This window comes from Falco biarmicus, chromosome 16 (assembly GCF_023638135.1).
Source record: "Falco biarmicus isolate bFalBia1 chromosome 16, bFalBia1.pri, whole genome shotgun sequence".
Taxonomy (NCBI): domain Eukaryota; kingdom Metazoa; phylum Chordata; class Aves; order Falconiformes; family Falconidae; genus Falco; species Falco biarmicus.
In genome coordinates, this window is record NC_079303.1 from 4,051,643 (window position 1) to 4,074,773 (window position 23,131).

A 23,131-nucleotide genomic window follows, 5' to 3' on the forward strand; every position below is an offset into this window, starting at 1 on the left:
TATGGCTAGTAGTGTGCTGGAGCCTGCCTTCGCGCAGAAGCACGTGGGAGTGGAGGAGGTGGATGTCTGCAGGCTCAGGGTGGCTTTGCTGGGGCAATGCCAGCCCTGCCAGGGCTCCACATGCAGCGCGGTGACCTGTGGCTGCTCTTCCCTGCTGCTTTGGGCTCCAAAAGCGGGGTTTTGGGGAGCAGCAGGGCAAATCAGACTAGAGGGAAGTCCCTTCCTCTCAGAGGGCTGCTCCTGATCCCACAGCATTACAGAGGGGCAGCAAGAAGGCACAAATGCCCCCTCCAGAAAGGGGCTTGCTGGGGTTAACCCTGTCTTTGTTGTGCCGTCCCCATCCCTGCCACATCCTGGTACCACAGCCCCGTGTGGGGGCTGCAGCGTTGCCACACCAGGTACCACAGTGCCCAGGCTGGGTCCAACAGCATCTCCAGCCCTGGGGACTGGCCTCCGGCACAGCCTGGCTTTTCCCTGTCTCTGGAAGGCAGGCACTAAAGTAGGACTCGGGTGCTCCTCCGCCTCCCCAGCTCCGGGACTGACAGCTTGTGAGTGATGGGAGAGCGGCTCTCCCGCGCTGTCACTTCTCTCTCCTCTCTTCAGCACTACCCACCGCATTGTCACTCCTGGCAGCAGGGACTTTCCTCAGTCCCACTAAGGTCCCGGAGCTGTTACCGTGATGCAAACACCGAGTACAAGGTTCCTCCTTGATGTGAGGAATGAAACGAGGTCGGAACTGGAGGGAAAAATGTTCATTTTGAGAGGGAGCTGGGGATCTAGCTGTTGCCCTCCAACTTCCTCGGGTGGGGACCGGGGGTCCCCCAGATCTCAAGGTGGGGCACACGCATCACCCCAACTGCTCTGGTGGGGTGCTCCATGGAGAAGGAAGCAGCCCCGCCATGCAATCAGCCCTGGTGAGGCTTCATCGCATCCCTGCGACATGGCATTCCTCCTCACCCTGCCCACAGGTTGCTTGGGAAGAAGCAGCTCAGAGGCTCTTCCTCAGCTGTTGCAAATATTAGGGATTTAATAACAGGCGCTAATAGATTTAGAGCCTCTCATGGCTCCAGCTCCAAATGGGAACGTGTAGGGGTGGGGAAAGGAAAAGCACCGTCAGTCGCAGGGCTCCCAGGGAAAACACAGCGTGGCTGTCAGCTCACCGGCAGTTTGGAGATGAATTCCTTAGGTGAGTGAACAATTTTGCCTCCTAATTACATCCATAAAGCAAAACTGGGCCCAAATCCCTCCTCTTCTCTTTTGCTTTTTAATTCCAGTCCCCCTCCCCAAATGAAGAGGCTGCTTAATTAGAAATTAACAGGGCTGTTAGAGTAATTGAGAGCAGAAGCAGACAGGAGAAGTTGATTAGCAATAGCACGGCCATGGGTTTATTAGCAACCCCACAGCTGTGGGACTTTCCTGGGGCTGTGAAGCCACGGGGAGCAAGGGGAAAGCTCAGAACCGAGCGAGGCGAAGCAGGCAAAAGGCAGAGAAGGGAACGGGGGGCCGTGACGGGACCTTTCCCACCAGCAGCACCAGCTCCGAGCCTGAGTCTGAGCCTTGCAAACCGGCACCTGTGGGTGCTGAAGCTCAGCAGCGCTCAGGGCTGAGAAGGGAGAGAAAAGGGGAAGAAGAAGCAGGAAAAAAAACCCCAAACCCCTCTAGCACCAGCCCCACGTGGCCGCGAGCATCGCCTGGGAGCATCTCGGCCAGCCCTACCTCCCCGCAGGGACCCTGTGGACCCCCTGCCCTGCCCCACGGGGGGGGACCTCGGAGCAGCGGGACCCCCTGTCAGCCCCTGGCATTTCCAACAAAGCCCCTCCCGCAGCAGCGATCGGGGGTTTATTTATCCCTGAGCACTGAAAGTCAAATCCCTGGCGCTCTCTCTCCCTATATTTAGCCCTTGAATGGAGAGAGATTTTACAGACGCCCGACTCTGCCTTGTGCTTAAGAGTCAGTCAGTGTTTCCATTAGAAACCCTGGGGGTCCAATCCTGCTCTCTGCTATCCGGCACCATGACAAAAATCTTCCCTGTTGATTCCAGTGGAGCGATGCTGGATTTATACCCACGGGGATGAGATCAGGATCTGGCCTCAGGTTTTGATGGGTTTGTAACTTGGCTGATACAACTTGGCTGATTCAATTCATTTTGGGCTAAAACTCCACCTACAAGTTCCCAGCCTGGGAGACATTAAAGGCAAATTATTACAAAGTTTCATACTGGTTTTAAAGGGAAATCATCAGTTAAGCCCGATTTTTACAGAAGAACCTGGTGGACTAATACTTTTTTTTGGTTGTTTTTTGGGTTTTTTAATTTTATGTTGCTGCTGGTGTCTTTTAAGACCAGACACCACTCAGGCCAGGGACGGCTGTCTGCTTTGGTTGCAAAGCACCCTGCAGAAAAGCATTTGGAAAAGAAAAGAGGTGCCAAAATACAGCTGAGGTTCCCATCACAGCGGGGCTCCCTGCAGGGTTTAGGTCCCTGATCCTGGGCTCTGATGCTGCTGGTCACTGTGGGAGCCTTTGCTCCTTCTCCGAAGCAGCAGCAATCGCCTGTGGGAAGGCATAGAAGGAAGATGCCTCCTGGGCTGGGCTGGGGCTTCTGCTCCTCTCCTGGCACTGCCCTGCCTGCCTGCAACGGGTGTTGAGGCAAAGTGTCAGGGAAGAGGGGAGAGCAGCGAGGAGAGGAGCTCTGGTCCGTGCACCCCACCTGTGGCTGGTGCTCGGAGCGTGATTCCTCGTGGCCGCATCCTGGCTGTGAAAGCTGATGCGCTCCCTGCAGCCACGTGCTGGGTGCGGAGATGGCCTGGCATGCGTGGCCGGAGCTCGCTCTGGGCAAACAAAAGAGAACAAATGAATATCCAGCCATCATCCAAGGCGAACGAGGAGGCCAAAGGCACAAGCACAAAGCAGTGGGGCAGCCCCGCAGAGACTTGCCAGCAGGATCCAGTGTCTCCCTCGGAGCTCGCCTGTGAGCGCCTGCCAAGAGCCAAACGAGAAGCAGCCTGTCCCTGCTGCCACCCCCGTGGGTGCCGCAGCCCGAGCCCCAGCTAATCCTGGGAGGTCCCTTCCTCGGGGCTGGCCGTGTGGGAGACGGTTAGGGAGCTTTGCTGGCTTGAGGCTTGCTTCCTTCTCCCCCTCCTCTGGGTGCAGGAGTGCGGAGCATCGCCTGTTTGCCCGGCAGAGCAGCGTGGGGACACCCCGGTCACCTCTCCAGGGATGGCAAAGCCTTGTCTTGTCCCAGGAGCAGGACCTGTGGCTCAGCGGGATGGAGGAGCGCTGGCACCAGCAAGCGCCAGAGGCATGATCCTGGGAAGCGGAGGCACACGGCGGGTCTCCACAGCAGGTTTAGATCAGCATCGCCCATGGGCCTGTATGACCCCAAAATAACCTACGGAGGAGCTTTCCGCTTGCTCTGCCCCGCTTTGCTGTGGCGTGTGGGGACGCATCGGTGCAAGCAGGGTCCGGCAGCTCGCTCAGAGGCGATGCTCCTGCTCCCACTCCTGCTCCCGCTCTAGCCAGGCTTCTGACTTTTCCTCCATGTGCTTTTCCTTAAATGTAAAATGGAAGGGGCTTTCAGCCTCCGTGTTTATGGTTGCTCTCGCTGTAATGGAAACACACCAGGCAGGAGCTGCTAAGTACCAGCTCCGTAATTGCAGGCTGCCACTGGATGGGAAGCACGGTTTTCAAACGGATTTTGGCTAGTTCCTTCAACGGCAAGTGCCCGGGCTGTAAAATCCACCTTTCCCCATTTCAGCCCAAGCCTAAGGAGGCTGCAAATTCTCAGCATTTCTGAGAGACGAATTGCCCTGTTAACAACAGGTTCCCCAAGGCAGGAAGGCTGATTTCCTTTCAGGAGTCCAAATCCAGATGGTCAGAGATTCCTTCCAAGCTCAGAAAACCTGTTTTAAAAGGCCATTATGTCTCAATAGCAGTTTTGCATCCCGGCCCACTGGAAGCAGTGTCTGCCGTCTGTACCACCACCTATTTTCCAAGCAGTTTCGCAGTCACCTAGACCCACTGTGGTCACTGCCATCTGGTTTTTATTTTGGTGGAGGGGGAGCCGGGCACCAGCTAAGAGCTGCATGTTTATTCCCACTTTCAGCAGTGGGCAAGCTGCAAAGACAAGAAACGGGAGATGCCTGAGCTTGCTTATTGACATAGGAGTTTCGCTCTTGTCATGAGAGCCTCCAGCCCTGGAGGTTTTATGTTAAGAAGGAATAACCCTGTTTAACTCCCCAGGAAAATGCCAAGGACCCCCAGCACTGAAGATGAGCGAGGAGTTACCAGCCCAGGCCCCTTCTCTCCCTCTTGCAGCAAAGCGCAGGAGCAGGTTGATGCCTCCTGTGCTGCAAACCACGGAAAGGATGCAGAGACTGTATCATGTCCAACACCGGCAGCTCAGAAGCCACTCAAGTATCTGCCTGTGCACCAGCACCGTACCTCCATCAGCTCACCCGAGCGGGCAGGTCTGCTCCCCGCAAGCCGAATGGAAGCGATTTTACCGGCACACATTTTGGATAGCGGCTCCGCAAACACCGGGAAGCAGGAATTCCCCCGGCAAAGGGCTCCGTAAACACTGGGAAGGAGGAATTCCCCCAGCAAAGGGCCCAAAGCGATTGCTGGGGACTCCGCGCAGGACTTGGCTCACCCAGCGTAACCCGCCTCCTGCAGCACCACGTTGCCTTGGGACTGCTCAGGAATGCAAAATTATTGAGGTGCAGGCCCTCAAGGGGGGGAAAAAAAACGTTACCAGCACTAATTAGGGCTTGTGCTTGCACAGATGTTCCACTGGTTTAACTTGAACCGGGTTGCGTGCCCAAACGTGGGGCTGCAGACAGGATTAACGCTGATTTAAGGTTGCCTACACCCAGCGTTGCTGCACCGATGCCACGCTGCGCAGTGTTTCACACGCTTTTCCGTGCGTTTCCATGAAGATTTATCTCCTGCTCGCTTCTAAAAAAGGGTGGGGGTCGGATCCGCCTGGGCGAAAGGGCAGTGATTTGTGCTCCAGCCTCTGTAGCTCGTGGGGTGGGGGTACCCCTCCCAGGTGATGCTGTCACCCAAGGGCACGGGCACTCCCAGGGGACCTCAGAGGACTGTGCCCCACGGTTTGCAGGGCTGGGCACACGCCAGCCCCTGGTGATCAACCACCGTGGCCACGAGCAACCCCAACCCCCCCCCCGGCCTATGAGGAACCCCAATATTTGCCACCGTTCACGGAGCGCTGGAGATTTGCCTTCCCCACACGTGGAGTGGGGAGGGCTTTGTGCATAGGGGTACCTCCACCTCTTGGGGTACCCACACTGCCCTGGGGGGGTCCCCGCTGCTTGGGGGTGCGCGCAGCTCACTGCTGTGGGGAGGAACCCACACTGCCCAGGGGGGCACACGCCGCAGTGCCATGGGGAGGGTCCCATGCTGATCGAGAGGTGCCCGCACAGCCTGCCCGGGGGGTTCCCCGCACTGTCTGGGGGTACACACACATTGCCCTACCTGGGGGGGTCCCACGCTGCCCAGGGGCACACACACAGTGCTGCCCAGGGGGTCTCCACACTGCCTGGGGGTGCACATATGGCCCTGCCCAGGGGGTCCCCATGTTGCCTGGGGGGTGCGCACACAGTGCTGCCTGGGGGGTCCCCACACTGCCCACAGGGGTCCCCATGTTGTGTGTGGGTGCACACATGGCCCTGCCCGGGGGGTCCTCATGTTGCCTGGGGGGGTCTCCACACTGCCTGGGGGTGCACACATGGCTCTGCCTGGGGGGTGCACGCACAGTGCTGCCTGGGGGGTCCCCATGTTGCCTGGGGGGTCTCCACACTGCCTGGGGGTGCACACGTGGCTCTGCCTGGGGGGTCCCCATGTTGCCTGGGGGGTCTCCACACTGCCTGGGGGTGCACACATGGCCCTGCCCGGGGGGGGGTCCGCACGTTGCTTAGGAGGTGCACACACAGTGCTGCCAGGGGGTCTCCCCATGCTGCTTGGGGGTGCGCACATGGTCCTGCCCCGGGGGTCCCAATATTGCCTGGGGGGCTCTCCACACTGCCCGGGGGTGCACACACGGTTCTGCCCTGGGGGGGTGCACGGACTCCTCCCGCTCCCTCCCGTCCCCCTTAAGCAGCCGACGGGGCGGGCCGCCACCTTAAGAGAGCCCCTCCCCCGGCGCGTTGGGGCGAGCCCTCCTCGGCTGGGCTCCGCACGGCTCGGCACGGCACGGGTTGCCATGACAAGCATTTTCTCCCGCTAGCTCCGGGACCGCTCCTCCGCGCCCCCCCCCACATCCCATGGCCAGCCGCGGGGGCTCCGCCGCCAGCCGGGCGCCGAGGGGGCTGAGCCGGTGAGTGCGGGGGGGTGGGGGAGCGGGTGGGAGTGGAGTGGGGTGGGGTGGGGGTCCTGTGGGTGCTTCTCGGATTTTGAGTGCATGGGGGGGGGGGGAAGCACCGCTCCCACCGTCCCACCCGCGGATGGGGCGGTGGGAGCGGTGCTTCCCCCCCCCCCCAGTCCCTCCCAGTATGCAGCACTGGGGTGCTACACCTAGGTGCAGCAGGTGGGACTGGGGGGGGGGGGGGGTTGGCATGGCGTACCCCCACCCTGCTGCCGCTCACTGCAGCGGGATGGGATGCCCACAGTCCCTCCGCTTTTATGGGTGGGCGTCTGCCAGCCGTGCAACCCCTCCCCTCCCCCCCCAGCATATCTTGGGGGGTGGGGTGGGTGGGAAGCCTCTCCAGCCGTATCCTGCAACTTGTTGCCTGTCCTTGAGGGGGGGCGTGGGGGTCTCGGTCACGCGTGTTTGGGGGGCAGCGTGGTGTGGCATTGCAGGGAGGCTGGGGGGGGGGGGCAGGATGCGGCCCCTGTGGGTCTGGCCGATGGCTCCATCCATCCCAGGCCACGCTGCAGCTTGGCTCTGGTGCCGGAGGGAAGGGCAGAGGTAGCGCAGGCAGGCGGGGGGGTGGGGGGGGGCCTTGCGGCAGCCCAAGGACAGAGAGGGGGAAGGTGCTGCGTGGGTGATTTCCCCCCCCCCCCATCCGTAGGGCAGGAGGGGGTGCTGCTCCCTGCAAGCAGCCGGGTGGGATGCGCCTGGAGTGGGGTACCCCGGGGAGGGAGGGATGGAGGGTGGGATCGTGGGGTGGGATGGCAGAGCGCTGGCACCGCGGGGAGTGTGTCTGGGGAGGGGGGAGGGGGGCTGCCTGGTGTTTGCCCACGCCAGGACCAGGCACGTCCCCCTCCAGCCTGCACCAAACCCACAGCCAGGAGGAGTGGGTTGTGGGGTGGGGAAATTTAAAAAAAAAAATTTAAAAAGGGGGGGTTGGAAATAATAAACCCAGGCAGGCTGTGGCCCACATGGCCAGCAGGCAGGAACCTCTTCCGCCTCCTGCCTCTGCCTCCAGCGCTCTCCCTGCATCCCAGCCCTGGCTCCCGAGCATCCGCTGCCTGGCGCTGGGGTCGTGCCCCTGGTGGGGACCCGGCGAGCCCCCGGCCGTTGCGGGGGTGCGGAGCTGGGTGGTCCCTCCCTGCTTGGCCAGAGGCAAGTGGAGATCTTGAGAGGGGAGGGAGTGGAGGAGGGACAATAGGTTATTGTGCTCTTATCTCTGGAGACCTGAGGTTGGGTGGGGGTTTGGATTGCAAATCTCAAACCAGTGCAGCCTGTTTCTGCCCGTGGACTGGCAGCCCGGCCAGGACCCAGGGTGGGGTGGGAGGTGAGTGCTCAAGAACTACCCAGGGGGTGTCCAGACCTGTCCTGAGGTTGGGGGGGCACTGTTCTGTGCCCCCACCCCAAATCGGCGCGATGCTTCTGCTGTCGGCTGCTCCGGCAGGCAGGGTCTGTGCCGGCTGCCTGCGCTTCGCCTGGCTCCAGACAGTGCCCTCAATCTTTCGCTTCCTTGAGCACTGAAACGCACCTAAATTATTTAATCATGAGCGAGAGAGAAGCTGACGCCCCCGTGCTCTGCCAGCCCCACCCTGCAGCGGCATGGGGTTCCCTTCCCAGCTCCGCCAGTGTCCTGCAGGCTGCACCCTTGGGTGACCCCCCTTAGGACACCCCACCCGTTCCCTTGGGAAGGCGTGGGCTGGGTGGTGGGGTCAGGGGTGGCTGCTGGGCTCTCCCAGGCTGGATGGAGGGAGCTGGGTGGTCTTGGAGGCCTCCCAAAAACCTACGTGCCCTTCAGTTGCCCAAAGCCTGTTGGGAGCGTTGAGTCGGATACGGGGGATTTCTGCCCCGCGCCAAGGTGGGTGCTGCCCCGGCGCAGTGGAGCGGGTGCCCATGCCGGGACGGCACTACGGTGGCAGCATCGCTGGGCAGCACCCAGGGCTTCGAGGCGCAGCTTCTCCATACCTCCCGCTTCCCCATACCCCCGGAGCCCGGGCCCTCGGGGTGCAGGCTGTCTCCTCGTCCCACCCTCGCCAGTGGCAGGGCTGTGGGCGCTGCCCTGGGAGCGGCTTCGTGCGACGGGACGCGCAGGGACCTCCACAAAGCCTTGGCTCCTTCCCTGCAGGAGCGGGGCTGGCTGGCATGGGGAGGTGGTGCGAGCGCTGCAGGTAGAGAGGCTTGAGAGCGCGAATTGGGGTGCTGGGTGGTGGGTTTTTTTCGGTTGAGTTGGTGTCGGAGAGAATCCCCTGCTCGGATGCCATGGGTCCAGCTCTCGCATCGCTCTGCGTGCCGAGGATCTCTTACCGTTAGCGTGTGCCGCTGCCGGCTGGAGCGTCACCAAACCTTGCGCCTCACGAGCTGGGACCCACCGTGCTGGAGCCCCCCGGGGCAGCACCAGGCAGAGGCTGGGGCGAGGAGGGATGAACCGTGGGGTGGCACAGGTCTTTGGGCAGGGTGAGTAAGAGCAGGGAGGGACTGCTACTCCTCTCCACTATTGTTTTGCAGCAGAAAGCGCCGGGGTGGAGCTGTGCCTGGAGTTCCCCCTCTTCCCCAAGGCCTGCTTGTGCTGGGAGATGAGCCTGCTCCTTCCCTGCCTGCACCTCGCAGGGGCTGCGGGGTCCCCGCACGCTCTCTGCTCCTCTCTCGGGTTTGGGTTTTTTTTTCCCTTTTCTCCTTTGTGTTTTTTTTTTTTTTTTTTTTTTCCCCCACCACCCCTGGCTAGGCCACGAGCGGACTTTGCCCGCAGTGGTTGCACATGCCTGTTGCAGCAGCACTGGCAGGAGCCCACAGGGGTCTGGGGGACGTGAGGAGCCTGGTGCTGAGCAGCAGCTCTGCAGCAGGGACTTGCTGCTGAGTCCTGTTTGCTGCTGCTCCCCGCAGCAGGGCCTGAGGAAGGGCTGGCTGCTGCTCTGGCTGCTGCTCTGGCTTCCTCCTCGGTTTGGCAAAGGAGCTGAAGGAAAACCTGGGTTAACCCCCCAGTGAGCCACGGGGTGGGGACCCCGCTTTGCCTGCAAGAGATGCGCTCGCTGTGCCAACGACCAGGTGTGGGGAGTGGGAGCCCGGGGAGGGATGCGATGATGCTCGGTGTGACCATGGCGATGGGATGCAGATCCTTAGATGGGGAGCTGACCGCTGCGGCACCAAGGGGTGCCGCGTCCTTGGTGTTCCCCAAATCCTGAGTCTCGCTGGGGACTTCTGGAAGTGGATCCAGGCAGGGTGAGGGATGTTGTCTGATGCCTGTTGGCTGCCTGGAGCCCTCCTGGTCAGGGTGGATGGAGGCAGCGATGTCCTTTCTGTCGTACAGGTGGAGATCTGGTGCGCAGAGGAAATAAATCGGTGTGGGTGAGCTGAGAATTTGAACGTGTCATGCTTGCCCTTGTTCTGTGCCTGGAAGGGCGTAAGGACCTGTTCCGTGGGGATGCTCCTGGGGGAAGCAGCTTTGATGGGGAGAAGGGCAGCAGCCTCCCTGTTCTCAAAACCGGTGAATGCAAAGGCCTCCTGCGATGAGCAGTGACCAGCTGGAGAAGAGGGGCAGGGAGGTGACAGCACTCTGCCCAGTGGTGGCCAGCCCAGAGCCTCCCCGCTGGGTTTCCCAGTGACACTGAGACAAGGACCGTGTTTTGGGGTGCGGGTCCAGCCTTGGGGTCCCTCGGTGCAGCCGGCCGTGGGAGCCACGTTCCCTGCCACCTCCTGCCAGCGCTTTCTGAGGCCGAACTAATGAAACATCTGACTTTGATGTTTTAATTAGTTGCTTTTGGCTTTAATGCAGAGGGATAATAGAGTTTCCATGGACTTATAAAACCTGCCCCTCTATTTGTTCATTAGAAAAAGGAAAGGGGAAAAAAAAAAAAAAAAAGGCAAGCTAACCGTGGATAGAGAAAGGAAGAAAGCAAATGCTTGAGACGTGCGGAGCACATGACAACCTGCTGGCGTGTCACCCACCTGGATGGTGACTCTTTTAAGGCAGTAATTAAGTAACTTAGATCCTGGGAGAGCTCTCTGTGAGTAACAGATGGGTTCGGTGTCCTCCTGCATTTGTGAGCTTCTGGGAGGGGTCTCGGATTTAAACGTGGGAAGCTGACGCGGAGTGATGTGCCCCTGGGGGGTCAGGAATTGGGGCCATGGGAGTCCTGGCCAGGAGCATCCCTCTGCCAGCATCTCCTCGGCAGCAGAGCGAGGGGCTGGCCCCGCTCTCGAGGGTGTGGACAGGCCACCACTGCCCTGGCAGATGGAGAGGGATGTGGGGACCCTGGCGCAGGCGTGAGGGGGATGCAGAGTGCTCCCAGGCTGGCTCCCTGGGGTGTCTGTGCTTCTGCATCACTGCATCCAGTACGGACCTGGGGGGGGGCAGGCTGGGGAGGGGGCCCCGCACAGCTGTGACGCTGGCCCTGTGTACGGTCCTCTGCCAAAATCCTGCAGCTAACTCACGTCGGAGCAAGGGAAGGGGCATGGGAAGGATCAACCCGCTGGGCAGTGCCAAGGGCTGGAGAACTCCTCGTCCCAGCACGCCCTTCCCTCCCCACAGCATGAGGGTCTGCAGCGAGTCTGGGGGACACACACCAGTCCCCTAATGCAGGGAGTGGGTCAGTCCCCCATCCCTCTCCCCCGCTGTGGGCACCCCAGCTGGGAAACAGCGGGTCCCCAGTGTGGGGACTCCTCGCCAGGGCGGCAGAAGCCAAGTCGAAGGTTTGGCCAGTTGTCCGTGGTTTATGCTGATGGGGAAACTTTTGCTTCTACGCTTCCATGGCAGGGATGAGTCGGCAGCTGGGCTGAGCCGAGGCGGCGACAGCCAAAGGAGCCGAGCGCTGCTGCAGCCGCCGGGGTGCCGGGGGCGCGTCTCCGTCCCCCCCTTTTTCTATTTGAAGCGATATCCCTGTTTCCCCCCTGCTAAAGCAGCTGGGGTCTGCAGGGAGCAGCGAGCTGCTGGTGTGGCTGGGCAGAGCCAGCGCGTAGGAGTCCCTACCCGGAAGAGTTTGTCCAGCGGGGACGGGGAGGGAGGAATCCGATCCCTCCTTTTCCCAGGCTGGGATCCCAGCGCACTTCGCTTTCCGTCGCCCTGGACGCTTCCCTGCTCCTGAGCCCCCCTGCGAGGGTCTGGCCCCCTGCTCCGTCCCTGCTGGTGGGAGAGGACCCCGCATCGCCCATCCTGCGGTGACTGCACCGCCACGACGGTGACATCTCTTTGTCTCAGGCACGGAAAGGTCAGCTCTGCCGAACTCGCCGCGCTCCGTTAGGGAGCTGTAAATAATCTGGATCCTTTGGCCGCGGGGCCGCGGCAGCCGCCAGCTCCTGGGCTGATCCCAGCATCCTCCTTCTCCTCTCTGGGCAGAGAAAGGATCGATGCCGGGAGGGATCGGGCTGGTCCTGGGGGGTAGCGGGGTGGGCTGAGGCCTGAGGCACTTGCTGCAGCAGTGGCAGCAGTATGAGCAGCGCGCCCTGTGCCAAGGGCAAGAGCTGAGAGAGCTGCTCGCAGGCTTCTGCCTTCCCAAGGCTAAAAATAAGCTGCTGGCCTTCGTGGTGCTGCGTCTGCTCCCACCGGGGGGGCCGGGGGTGGGCAGGGGGCAAAGCTGGGTGGGTGGCAGGGGGGCTCAGCCCTGCCCCACGGTTGTGGGACCTGCCTGGGACTTGACGTGACCTTTGCTCTTTGAGCATCGGATCCAGTGATCAGATTTTCAGGTCCGGGCTCAGATTTCGGACAGAAGGTGTCTGATTTTCAGCCTCGTTTCCCAAGATGCTAATTAAGGACCCTGCTGCAGCAGCTAGAGCTTTACTGTCCCTTCTCCACCCCTCGCTTGCCCAGGAGGTGCCCATCGCCCTGGCCAGCCCCATGGCGTGCCCTCGGCTTTTCTCTTCTCGCCCTTTGTTCCTGCTCGGAAATGCTGATGCTTCGTCTCTCTTGGCTTCAGCCCTCCCAGAGGCTTAGTGCCACAGCATCGCGACGTTCCGGCTCTTCATCTCTCTTCCCACCTTCTCACCAGCTACTTAAAAGTAACCCTGGCTTGCTCGAGCACTCGGCTGCGGCAGACGTGGGGCTGCATGGATGCTTTTTAACCGCCGCTGGGAAAGCTGCATTCTTGCTCGTGACACCTCGCAGGCTGTCGCTGCAGGGACATGAGGGCGAGTAAGATGGTTCAGTCCTCGAGCATCTTTCAGTCTCCTGCCCTTTCCGCAGGGGCTGAAGCCCCCCCCCCACCTTATTGGCTCTGCAGGCTGAGCCGAGCCGTTTCTCAGGCCAGGAGGATGGCTCCAGGCGGGATCTGCTGGCTGTGCAGTTCAGGGCAGGGTGTCTCGGTGGCTGTGTGAGGCTCCCACATCAGCGTGGCACCTGTACAGCCCACCTGCTGGTCCCCTGCGCCGGGAGAGCCGCCTCAGCGCCGGCTGCGTACAAACCCTGCCGTGACATATCGCTGCAGCTGGCAGCCGGCAGCGTGCGGTGCCGAGCATCCCGGGGGTTCCCAGCCCGGTGTGCTGCACGCTCCGGGGGGGTTGTGCTGGCGCTGGGCTCTCCCATGGGCATGTGGCCATGCCGGGAGCGGGGATCCAGCATGGCCTCTGCGATGGAGACAGCCTGGGGGTGACCCAGGCTGGGAAGGGAGGTCATGCTCCAGTGTGAACCTGAGTTAAATATTATTCCTGCCTCTGGAGCGGGGAGAGGTTGGTGCAAGGAGGGGGGACTGCGGGGAAATGAGGGCGGGCTGGCTTTGTGGCTCTGCTGGAGGCTGTTGGGTGATGCCAGGCTGGCGGCGGAGGAGCGTGAGCCGCGGGTGGGATGGGCTGCCAGGCTGTAGCAAGGCTTGAATTGTGCCTCACGAGGGTCGCCTGGCTTGTGACAGCCCCGCTGCTGCAGAGCAGGAGGAAAGCTGTAATAACAACCCGCCTCTCCGCATTACTCAGTGCAGGGGATTTATCCCGTGTGCGGGCAGAGCTGGCAGGGAGGCCTGGCTGCGTTTGCCTGGGGACGCTGGGGGAAGCGGGGGTGAATCAGCTGCAGGGAGCCGGGACCAGAAACTTGGCTTGGCTGTGGAGAAGCTGAAAGCAGGGCTGAGCTTTCCTGGGTGTCCCGGTGCAGACGTGGCTGTGAGTCACCGCATCCTGCCTGGGAAAGTGCGGGGACCCAAAACTTTCAGCGGAGCAGCTGTGCGGGGTGTTGGTGGTCCCAGGGATGGATCCCTGAAGGATCCTTCTCGACCCACCCGTTGCCCCATGGGAGCAGGGCTGTGCCCATCGCCCAGGAATGTGTCTGTGGAGCCGGGGGGACCCTCCCCACAGCCAGAAACCCCCGTGTCCTGGCTGGAGCTGTGAAAGTGTGAAGCTCCACAGCCTGCATTTTCCAGTGTGACTAGTGCCGGCTATTTTTAGTTGTCCACATTAAGCTTGCCTAAATGATGTCTTTTGAGGTTTATTTGAGGGAGGAGGCCTGAAGTGGTGTTATTTCCCAAGTGACGAATCGCTCTTAAATCTGACCCCAAGTGGACTGTCCAAAAAAGAAGGGAAGGACCAAAACAGCTGACTGTGTTTGGGCAGTGTTTCCTCCCCAGAGAGCTGCAGGGCACCTGAGGGTGTTTCCCGAGCGAGCAGGAGATCTCCCGGGGAAGGAGAAAGCAAACAGCCAAGACCCACTCACCTCCCCACGGAGGGGGGGAAAGCCAGCTGTATAACCTCATCCCACTACCTGCTTCAGCATCCCCAGGGATACGCTGTGCCCCCGGGAGCTGGCCTTGCAAACACCCGTCTGCTCTGCGGAGTATTAAATCCGCAGGCTGCTCTTCCCAGGGGCAGCTTGAATTACTCGGCGTGTGCTGGGTGCCAAATGCAGCCGATCGCGGCTCCCGGAGGAGACGGCTGCTTTGCCAGCTGGGGGAGGAGGCTGGAGCCATAGGTTGCTCTGTAGGTGCCTGTTTGGGGGGAGGCTCAGCCGGGGGCAATGAAGAGGTGGCTGGTTTGGTACCCAGCAGACGCTCAAGGGCTGGATGCAGCTGGTCCCCTGGGTGCAGCAATGGCCCAGGCTCTGGTGAGCCAAAATCCTTCTGCAATGTGCTCCGGCTCCATATCCACTGCTAAATTCTGTTGTGCTAACTCCTGACCCGCTGCCTTTCATCCCTTTCTATTCGTTGCTTCCCTTCTTAGCATTGTTTTCCCCCTCTTTCCATCTCTCTCCGTCTGCGCCTGCCATCTGCGGACGTGCTCATCTTCTGTGCGCCTGGTTTTGCCTCACTGGGCACCAGTTTGGGCATCCCGCACCGCCTTAGCCAGGGCTCGGTGTGGGAATGACCCTTCATCCTCCTTCCCGTCCCTTCCCCGCAGTGTCTGGGTGTTTCTCTGCAGGGCAGCAGCCGGGGGATCCTCTCACTCCTGCAGTTGAACGTGAAATGCATCAAATCCTTGCAAGATGTTGCAGATGGTGCTTCTGCAGCACTGGGGGGATTTGTGCTGCGTGCAGGTGTCCTCCGCTCTCCGCGGGCAGATGCAGCCTGGAGCGAGGAGGCTGGAGGTGTTTCCTGCCCTGCCTGGCACTTCCATTCAGGGGACTGTCCCTTTTCCCTTTGGAAAGGACAATGATGGATCCTCCCTTCCTCCTCCCGCTCCTCCGGACGCAGCTGCCTGTGCAGACTGGCCTCGCTGTTTCTCTGCTCCCGAGACCTTGCTGTGCTCCGTCCCCGCTAGAGGTGATCAGTTTGGGCAGAGCATCCCCAGGAAGGGACCCAGAAAAGCAGGCAGAGAGGGGAGGGGCTTCCCTGAATCTCAGCCTCCTCAGACCCTGTCTGGCTGCCTCCCCCCCCCGAGGGGCTGCATGGGAGCAGGGTGCTCCGTGGGCAGAACAAGCCCAGTTGGTGCTGGGGGACCCCGAACAGTGCTGGGGGACCCCCAACCAAGCAGTGAGACTTGCTTTTTTGCATTCCCAGTGCCCTGGCTGTGCAAACTCACCTGCTCCTGCCCCTTGGGGTCAGAGGATGGTGCAAGAGGATGATGAAGGACCCTACTATTGCAGGCGGCTGGGAAGATGTGGGGGCAGAGAAGAGGAGCCAGAGCCTTGGGAGCGGAGGGGTTTACAGCATGCTGAGTGATCCTGGGTAGGATGCTTGGGCCAGGAGGAAGAGGGGGAATCCTGTCCATGCAGAGCCCCAGGCACTAGGTGGGGTTTCCATTTTTCCCAGCTGGTCCAGGCAGCACATCCCGCAGCCACAGGCCAGCACGTCTACCTCCTGTTACCCGGGTACCAGCTGGGTGCTGGGTGTTGGTGGGGAGCTGCCAGGAGCTGGGTCGCGATGCCGGCCACTCGCTTTGTTCCTTGCAGATCACTGTGCCTCGTCTGCCGGCCCGCCACGCTGCTTACTGCCAAAGAAACGCCCCTAACACCCGGATTGCGGCAGTAATCTCTGCCCTATCGCTGCTAAAGCTGCTATTATCCCCAGATTAGCGCTGGTGCTTAGATACCCACCTGTATAAATGCTGGTGATAGGCAGGAACTGTTTTAAAGCCTGCCACAGCTCCTGCGCCTCCAGGTCCGGCCAGCACAAAGTGGCTGGTGTCCGGCAGTCACCTCGGGTGACCCCGGGGCTGTGCCGCGCTCAGCCGTGCCATGCGGGGCTGGTTTGTTCCTTTTGCTTGGAGGCTGGGCAGAGGTGGCAGGGCTCAGGCTGGCCCTGCGCTAGCAGGAGGCATTGCTCACTGGGGTGGGGATGCCAGGTGTTGTGACCCCTCCCATGCGGTGGGGTGTCCTTGTCCCCGTTGCATCTTGTCTCTGCCTGAAGCAGAGCTCCATCCAAGCTTGGGATTCTTGGTATCATTGCAGGTTCAACAGCAGGGGTTATTTTGGGGCGTACAACCCACAGGCTGCCCTCCCCCAGCACTGTGAGGTGCGATTTATGGGCGCAAGGCAGGTGTGCAGTGGCAAAGGCGAAGGGGCTGGAAGGCACCATTCCATGTGGAGGGATGCAGGAGGTGGGGAGCCCTGCCAGTGACTTCATGCTGGCATTTGAGGAAAGGGATATCCCAGTTTCTCTGGGTTACTGGTGCAGCTGGAAGCCTCTGGGGCGTTGCCTGAAGCGCAGAGGGAGGGAGCGCGTGGGGTTCGAGACGCTGCATAAACAGGATGGCAGGTCAGGACGGTGCTGGGCGCCCGGGGCACAAGGGTGTGTGTGTGCGCGGAGGTGGGGACGAGGCCAAGGCAGTGCCGGGAATGGTGGTGCCCAGCACATCGGGGCTCCATCGCCCGATCAGGGTGGCGCGGTGGTGGGTCAGGTCTGGTTTTGGGGTGCAGAGGGGCCGGTCCCCAGCTGCCGTTGGGAGTAGAGCATGTGATGCCCCCGAGGATGTCGGCGATGGTGCTGTCTGCACTGAACGATGCAGCAAACCCCATGGCTGGGCGGTAAGCCAGCCTCTCCGTGAGGGCTCAGCCTAGGTAGGGTGACTTTTAAATATATCGGCATTTAATTAAAGCACGTTAACGGTTTTAAAATGCATTGACACCTAGTGTGGGCAGAGGACATAATAACGCTGGGAATGTGTTAGCCGGCTGTGGATTACCTTGGGGCTGTGGCTGGCGCTTGTGGGAAATGCAGCTCTAACAAAGAGGCTTTGAAGAGCAGATTGGGTGTGTGCCTCCCCCTGCGCCCCTCCTGCCCTGGCCGGAGATGCTGGGCAATGGGGTCCCCCCGGAGCATCGGGGCTGGAGATGCAGGACGACGGGGTCCCCTCGAAGCATCGGGGCTGGAGATGCAGGACGACGGGGTCCCCCCGAAGCATCAGGGTAGTGGGATGCAGCTGTGGGTGGGTAGGAGAGCCAAGGCTGGCATGTCGAAGTGGGGTGAGGCCTGGGTGCTGTGTGGGTCACCTCTGGCATTGGGTGGGTGCCCCTTTGCCTGCAGCCTCTCCCTACCTGCCACGGCAGCCGGCTCCTGCAGCGTGCCAGCGTGCCGCTCTGCTCCCTGGCATTTCACATCCCCCCAGCCCTCTTCCTGCTTGTGCAGCTTTACTTTAGTATTTATTTTTCAAGCAAATTCCTGCTATTTACTTAAGTAACTGGTTCTCCAGCTGCAGGATGCATGGGGTGGTTGGGGGACAGGGAATAGGGACCCCAGGAGGCTTGTGGGGGGCCGGGGGTGTATATGCACCCTCCCACGGCATTCTGGCTTATCCCAGCAACTGGCTCAGATTAGCTTTTCCTTCCCCTGCCCTCCCGCCCCCTGTGCTCTCCTGGCCCATCTGGCTCTCTCTTATTTATTGGTACGTATTTTCCAGGCTCTGATTCGCCTCTTCTACGAAGCTGCCGCTCTGCCCAGTTTTGATCTGCCGATGATATCACGGGCTTTGCTCTGCGAGGGTCTAATTTGGTGCCCGGGATGCAGGCTTGCTTCCCTCGTATAAATATTGCCTTTCGGTCTTCTGCGTCTCTCCCGCTCTCCCTCCCTCCCTTTAATTAGACTTCTTACTGCATGGAACAGTTTGCAGTTATATATGGAAAACAGCCTACACTTTCCCAGGAGCGGGGCATGTCGGGAAGGGAAACGGGAGCAGCCGGCGCGCTCTCCCTGGGAGCTCGTGTGTTTTTCCTATCGCAGACACACTTTTGCCAGCTTTATTTTTTAACCCTTTGGGGTGGGGAGGGGGCTCACAGCCCCCCCCCCCCCCCCCTTGTTGCTTACTCTTCCCCTTCGCCTGGAAAATCTCCTCTCTGCTTGGACTTCCCAATGGAAAAATATGGATTTGCTGCCGCTGCGGTCTGGCATGAGAGATACCTGCTAGCTGGGGTTGGAGAAGTTAGCTGGTGCCCAGCACGCTGTCCGTCTGGGATGTGATCCGGAGCGGGACTGCGTGGGAGCCCTCGGAGCCAAGACAGTCGGGACCTGCGGGTGCTGGACCCAGGGGCACCCATCCCACCCCCCCCTGCTGGTGTGGCGAGGGTGGCAGGAGGGGCACTTCTGTCCCCAGCCCTACACTGTGTCCCCAGGGCTGCTGGGGTCAGGAGCTGAGCATTGGGTTGTCCATCCTGCTGTCCCAGCCCACTCCCAGGGGCTGCTGTGGGGTGGCTGGACTTGCTGGGGTTCCCCTACAGCCCATCTCAGCTTTGGGGGACCCCCTGCTCACCAGGCGGGCCGTGCCACCCAGCAAGCCACCAACTTTCCCTGTGGTGTCAGACAAGCTCCACTTCCCCTGCCTCAGTTTCCCTTTGCTGTGAACAAGATGGGTGTTGGGGTTTTTTTGTTATTGCTGCTGTTTTGGTTCTTGCACGGGCTTTTTCTCTTCACCCAGCGGGGCAGGAGGCAGCAGCTCATCGCAGTGCTCTGGTGGAGAAGGTTAGTGCTGTGCTCACCCACATGCCTCCCTGGGTCTTGGGGTGCCCCAGAGGCTCAACCTCTTCTCCTGGCTTCCAGAAGCAGCAGATGCTTCTCCTAGGCGCTGCTGGGAGGAAGTGACGGGACCTATTTTAAGTCCCTGGGGATCTTCAGGGTAGGAATCCCCTGTCCCTATGTAATACTGCTAAAAATACCATGGCTGTACCCGTGTGTCCTGGCCGATAGCTCGCTTGGTCTATGGGTGTTGTTTTGCTTGTGAGACTCCCTTGTACTCTGTAGGTCGGTTCCTGCCTGCTGGTTTTTACTTATTTTAAGCTAAGCGGTTCCTCTGCTTCCTGAATAGGATGTAGAAAGGTGGGAGTCAGGACTGCCGGAACCTCTTCCGGGCTCAGGGGCTGGGAGAGGGCTGATGCTGCGCTCAGGTGTGTTGCTACCTCAGTTTCCCTATCTGTGAAAGATGGAGGGATGTGTGGGGAGCAGAGTCCTGCTCCTGCCAGAAAGCATCTGCACCCTGCCAGAGAGCAGCTGCTCATAGGCTGCCCCATCCGATGGGCATCCATCTGCAGGAGTGGTGGGGATGGCTGAACACACCGGGGCAGGGCTGAGCTGTCTGGAGCACCCCTGCCTGCCCCCTCACTCCCCTGAGTGGCACAGTGCCAGGCTGGCAGCGAGGGCTGCGGGTGAGCTGGGTCGGGCTCCACGCTGCCTGAGCTCCTACCCAAGTGCCAGCATCCAGCTGTGCCCCTGCCCCAGGGACCGCTCGTGAGGTCTCCGGAGCAGAGAGCACCCGTCGCTCTCGGCAGGGCTCTCAGCTCCCCGTTTTGCTTTCTGCACGAGTCCTTGGGTTTAATCCTGTCCTTGTGGCCCGTTCCCTCTCCTCCAGACGCCTGGCTGGTGCGGACAGCTGCTCCAAGGCGTACTCTGTGCATCAGCACTTCTGCTCCGCTGGGGCCGGCTGGGAGAGCCCCAGCATCCGTGTGCTGGGTGGGAGCCAGGCGAAGCTGTGCGCGGACGGAGTGTTTGCCTGGGGATGGGATCCCCAGCTGCCCGCCCCGATAGGATTGTTTGTTGGGTGCCATCTCCCTTCTGCAGCAGGGTGCTGAGGCTGGCAGGCATCCAGGCGTGCCGTGAACTGGGAGGATCCAGGTTGGTCTGAGCGCAAGGTTGGGATGCGACCGTTGGCTTGGCGTCCATCCTGGGGGCAGCCTGGCTGAGTCGGTGGTGCTGCAAGAAGAGTTTGAGAGACAGAGCCCCAGGTGTGCTTTGTTGCCTTATTTTTAGCGTCAATTTTTGCTCCCTGGTTTTGAAATAGCCTAAATGCCAAACCTTTCCCTACGTTTCTTTGGACCTGCTCATTTGCTTGAGGCTGTAAAACAGCACTGAGATAAGCCCAGGACCAGGTCGGTGGCAGGGTTGAAGTGCGGGACAAAAGGTCAACCCTGCGAGTGGAGCGCTGGGGGGGAGCAGGGGGGAGCTGTCTGCCCCCAGACACCTCCGCACCACGGCGCTGCAGAACAGGTTCAACTGGAGGGGGGGAAAAAAAATAAGAGCAGGATTAAAGAGTTGCCCAACGTGTGCCGGCTAATGCCTTACTGCCCCGCAGCAGGTGCCCGGTGCCAGTTGTACTCCCAGGCTGGGAGGAACCTGTTTCCCAGTGCTGAGTGGGAGGGAGAAGAGGAGGATGAAACTTCATGCTGGGGTCCAGTGCAGCCCCCCGGTTTGGCAGCACTGGGCCACCCTGGGGCTCTGCACCAAGCCAGCTCCCCGGTTTTTGGCGAGGTGCCTGGTGGTGGGAGGGGATGCTGTGCCCCTCTTGATGGCTCCAGGGCTGCAGGTATTTGCTGCTGCAGGAGAGGCTGGGGTTTGCTTTCTGCATTCCTCCGCCGGCTGTGCTACCTTGTAAAGCACAAAAGAATAATGAGAGGAGCTGGGGTGATTTAGTGCAGGCGCCGGGAGAGAAATACCAAGGCCTTAGATGGAAACATTCCCCTTGACAGCTCGCCTGGAGACTCCCTCCTTTTTCTTTTTCTTTTTTTTTCCACACACACACACACACACCCCCCCCCTCGAAATTCCTGGACGCTGCACCCTGCAGCATGGGGAAGCCCAGGGGCTTGGGCAGATTCCTAAGGCGGATTCCTGAGACTCCGGCAGCAGCTGCGCTGGTGGCTTTTGCACATGGATGGATCATGCTGGGGCAGCGGGAGCCAGGCCTGCCCTGGCCCTTGGGCTGGCAGCGGGCTCCTGGCAGCAGGTTTTGGGGAGCCACGTCATGGATCGCTCTATCCGTGCTTGTTCCACGCCTCCGCAGCTCGCCTGGTGCTCTCCTGCCTCCAGCCTCTTCCCTGCCTTTCGCAAGAGCTAATTGCTGCCTTGGGCATGCAGAAAAACCCAACAGTTTTCCTACCTTCGTTAACAGGAGGCAAAATACTAGCAAAAACGGAGCAGCGGCAGCTGTAATTAGTGGGCTGACGGCAGCCGCTTACGTTCTCTGTGGAGCGGCCTGCGAAGAGGGATGCACTTTTGGAGAAGGTCGCCTCTGCCTGCCTTTCACTTGTGCTTTGCCCATGACCTTGGCCTGTGACATGTGGCTCAGAGCTGCCATCCCTCCTTTCGGTCCCCGCAGCCTGGCGGGAGGCAGGAGAGGAGGAGGATGGTGTGATGTAACGCTGCTCTGGGTGGGATGATGCTCTGGTTTCTTCCCCATCCGTGGTCACTTCAGTGCGGGTGTTCGTGCGTTGCCCACCCTGCGTGGGGACGAGCGTGCAAACCCGGCCGAGGGGTGACGGCTGGTTTGGGGACATGAGCCCTGACTTGTGCACTTGCACGTGGCAGCCCTTGGCGCGTGCGCTGCTGTCGCTGTGCACGACGAGCACGCCATGTATGCTAGCTGCGCTCTTGGCACCCAAGCGAGCGTTCGCCCCGCTCCCCGGCAGCAGGGATGCATGTGGCTCTGCAGAGGTGTGTGGGAGAAATACTACAGGCTCTGCCGTCCCGTGGGCTGGTGCAATTCATGCTGTGGCGGCAGGGGAGGGCTGGTGACGGTGACATCTCAGGGCCAGCAGCTCCTTCCAGCGCCTCTGACGACGCGTGTCACTCCGAGCCAGCAGTACACGTGGCCTACAGTAACCGGGTGCTTTTTGTGTCTGTGTCCCCACCCTCGTGTCACCTCCGGCGTCCCAGCTCGCAGACGGTGAGGTGCGTAGGAGTCGGCACCGCGTGGGAGTTTGGGAAGTTTTAACTCGCTGTGTTGCGGAGCTGCTGCTGTGCCTGTGGGGCCAGTGGTTCCACCACAGGGATGCGGGAGAAGATGCTGCCTTTCCCGGGGGGGGGGGGGGGTGTGGGCTGCCGGTGGGTTAATGTAGGAGAAACCCTGAGGTCCTGGCTGCAGCAGATCTCCCCTGGAGCCAGTGTTCCTGGGCTGCAGCATCAGCCCTGCGCTGTGGACCGAGTCACTTCTGCACTATGACTCAGTTTCCCCATCACGGTGTTGCTACCCCGAGCTCTGTCGGGGCAGTATGAGGCCCCGGGGCTTCCTGGGCATTTGCTGGCTCCTTTTGCAACTGCAATGCCTTGGAGGGAGGGGCATGTTTAGTCCCCCCACTCTTGCAAGATGAAGGCTGGGAGCTTCTTACCCCTCTGCCTGGCAAGGGAAATGAGAGGGTCTTGCAGTTGCTGGGGTTTCTCCCACCTCAGGATTTTGGCTCTTGTGTTTACCCGTCCCCACGTGCAGCACCCTGGGATGTGGCGGCTGTGGGGTGGGTGTCGCTGGGGTGGGTGTCGCTGGGGGTTCCCCGCTGGCGGGCTCTGGGGAGGGAAATGCCCCCGGCCCCTCCCCTGGGGCAGCACGCAGCCCACCCCAGGCAGCGCGCTGGGGCGAAGGAAGCGGATGCCATCCACCGCAGCGGGAGGAAGCGTTGGCGAGGAGGTAACATCCCGTGGGCGATGCACCAGGGGAGCCCCAGCGGGGGATGAAGTCTGGTTTCGGCACGCAGGGCCCAGGGGAAGGAGCAAGGAGAGGTGGACGCCAGTGTTACTGGGGGAGAGGGGACAGATCCTGCTCCATTGCTGCACACGTGCCAGCACAGGATGCTGTGAGTGGAACTTGTGCCTGGACAGGTCTGTCCGGGGTGCTTCAGGCTGACTTTGTACCCCCCTTGCCTCTTGCACCCTCCCCTGCTTGGGGCACAGCCCCTCTTGTGGCATTGGCGTGGAAGGTGCAGGTTGCAGGTTTCCGCACAGTGACCTTCACTGCCCGCTCCAACGCCTGCCATCCTGCCCCTCATCCTTGACTACAGGCGAGTGTTGGAAGAAGCACTTGGTCCGGAGGGTGCAAATCCTCCGTGGGATGCAGCAGGGGGCTGCGGGCTGCACGCATGCCCCTCAGGAACTGGCTTTGCCCCCCAGAGCATGCACTTTGCCACCATGAGTCACAGACTCAGCCCCTTCCACACATTTCTCTCCCGAGAAGGTG

The 23,131-nt window shown here is 60.9% G+C and overlaps 1 protein-coding gene across 6 annotated transcripts in view; it reads left to right on the plus strand.

Annotated features, from left to right (window-relative positions):
* Positions 1-6,166: 6,166 nt before the first annotated feature.
* Positions 6,167-23,131, plus strand: part of ATP2B4 (ATPase plasma membrane Ca2+ transporting 4) — a 51,788-nt gene continuing 34,823 nt past the window's right edge. For 4 of the 6 annotated variants that reach the window (XM_056361573.1, XM_056361575.1, XM_056361569.1 and 1 more), the window contains exon 1: positions 6,167-6,331. The gene's annotated coding sequence lies outside the window, so the exon portion shown is untranslated. Of the gene's footprint in view, positions 6,332-11,417; positions 11,563-21,780; positions 21,856-23,131 lie in introns of those variants that run through there. The other 2 variants (XM_056361571.1, XM_056361572.1) reach the window with 2 other exon arrangements.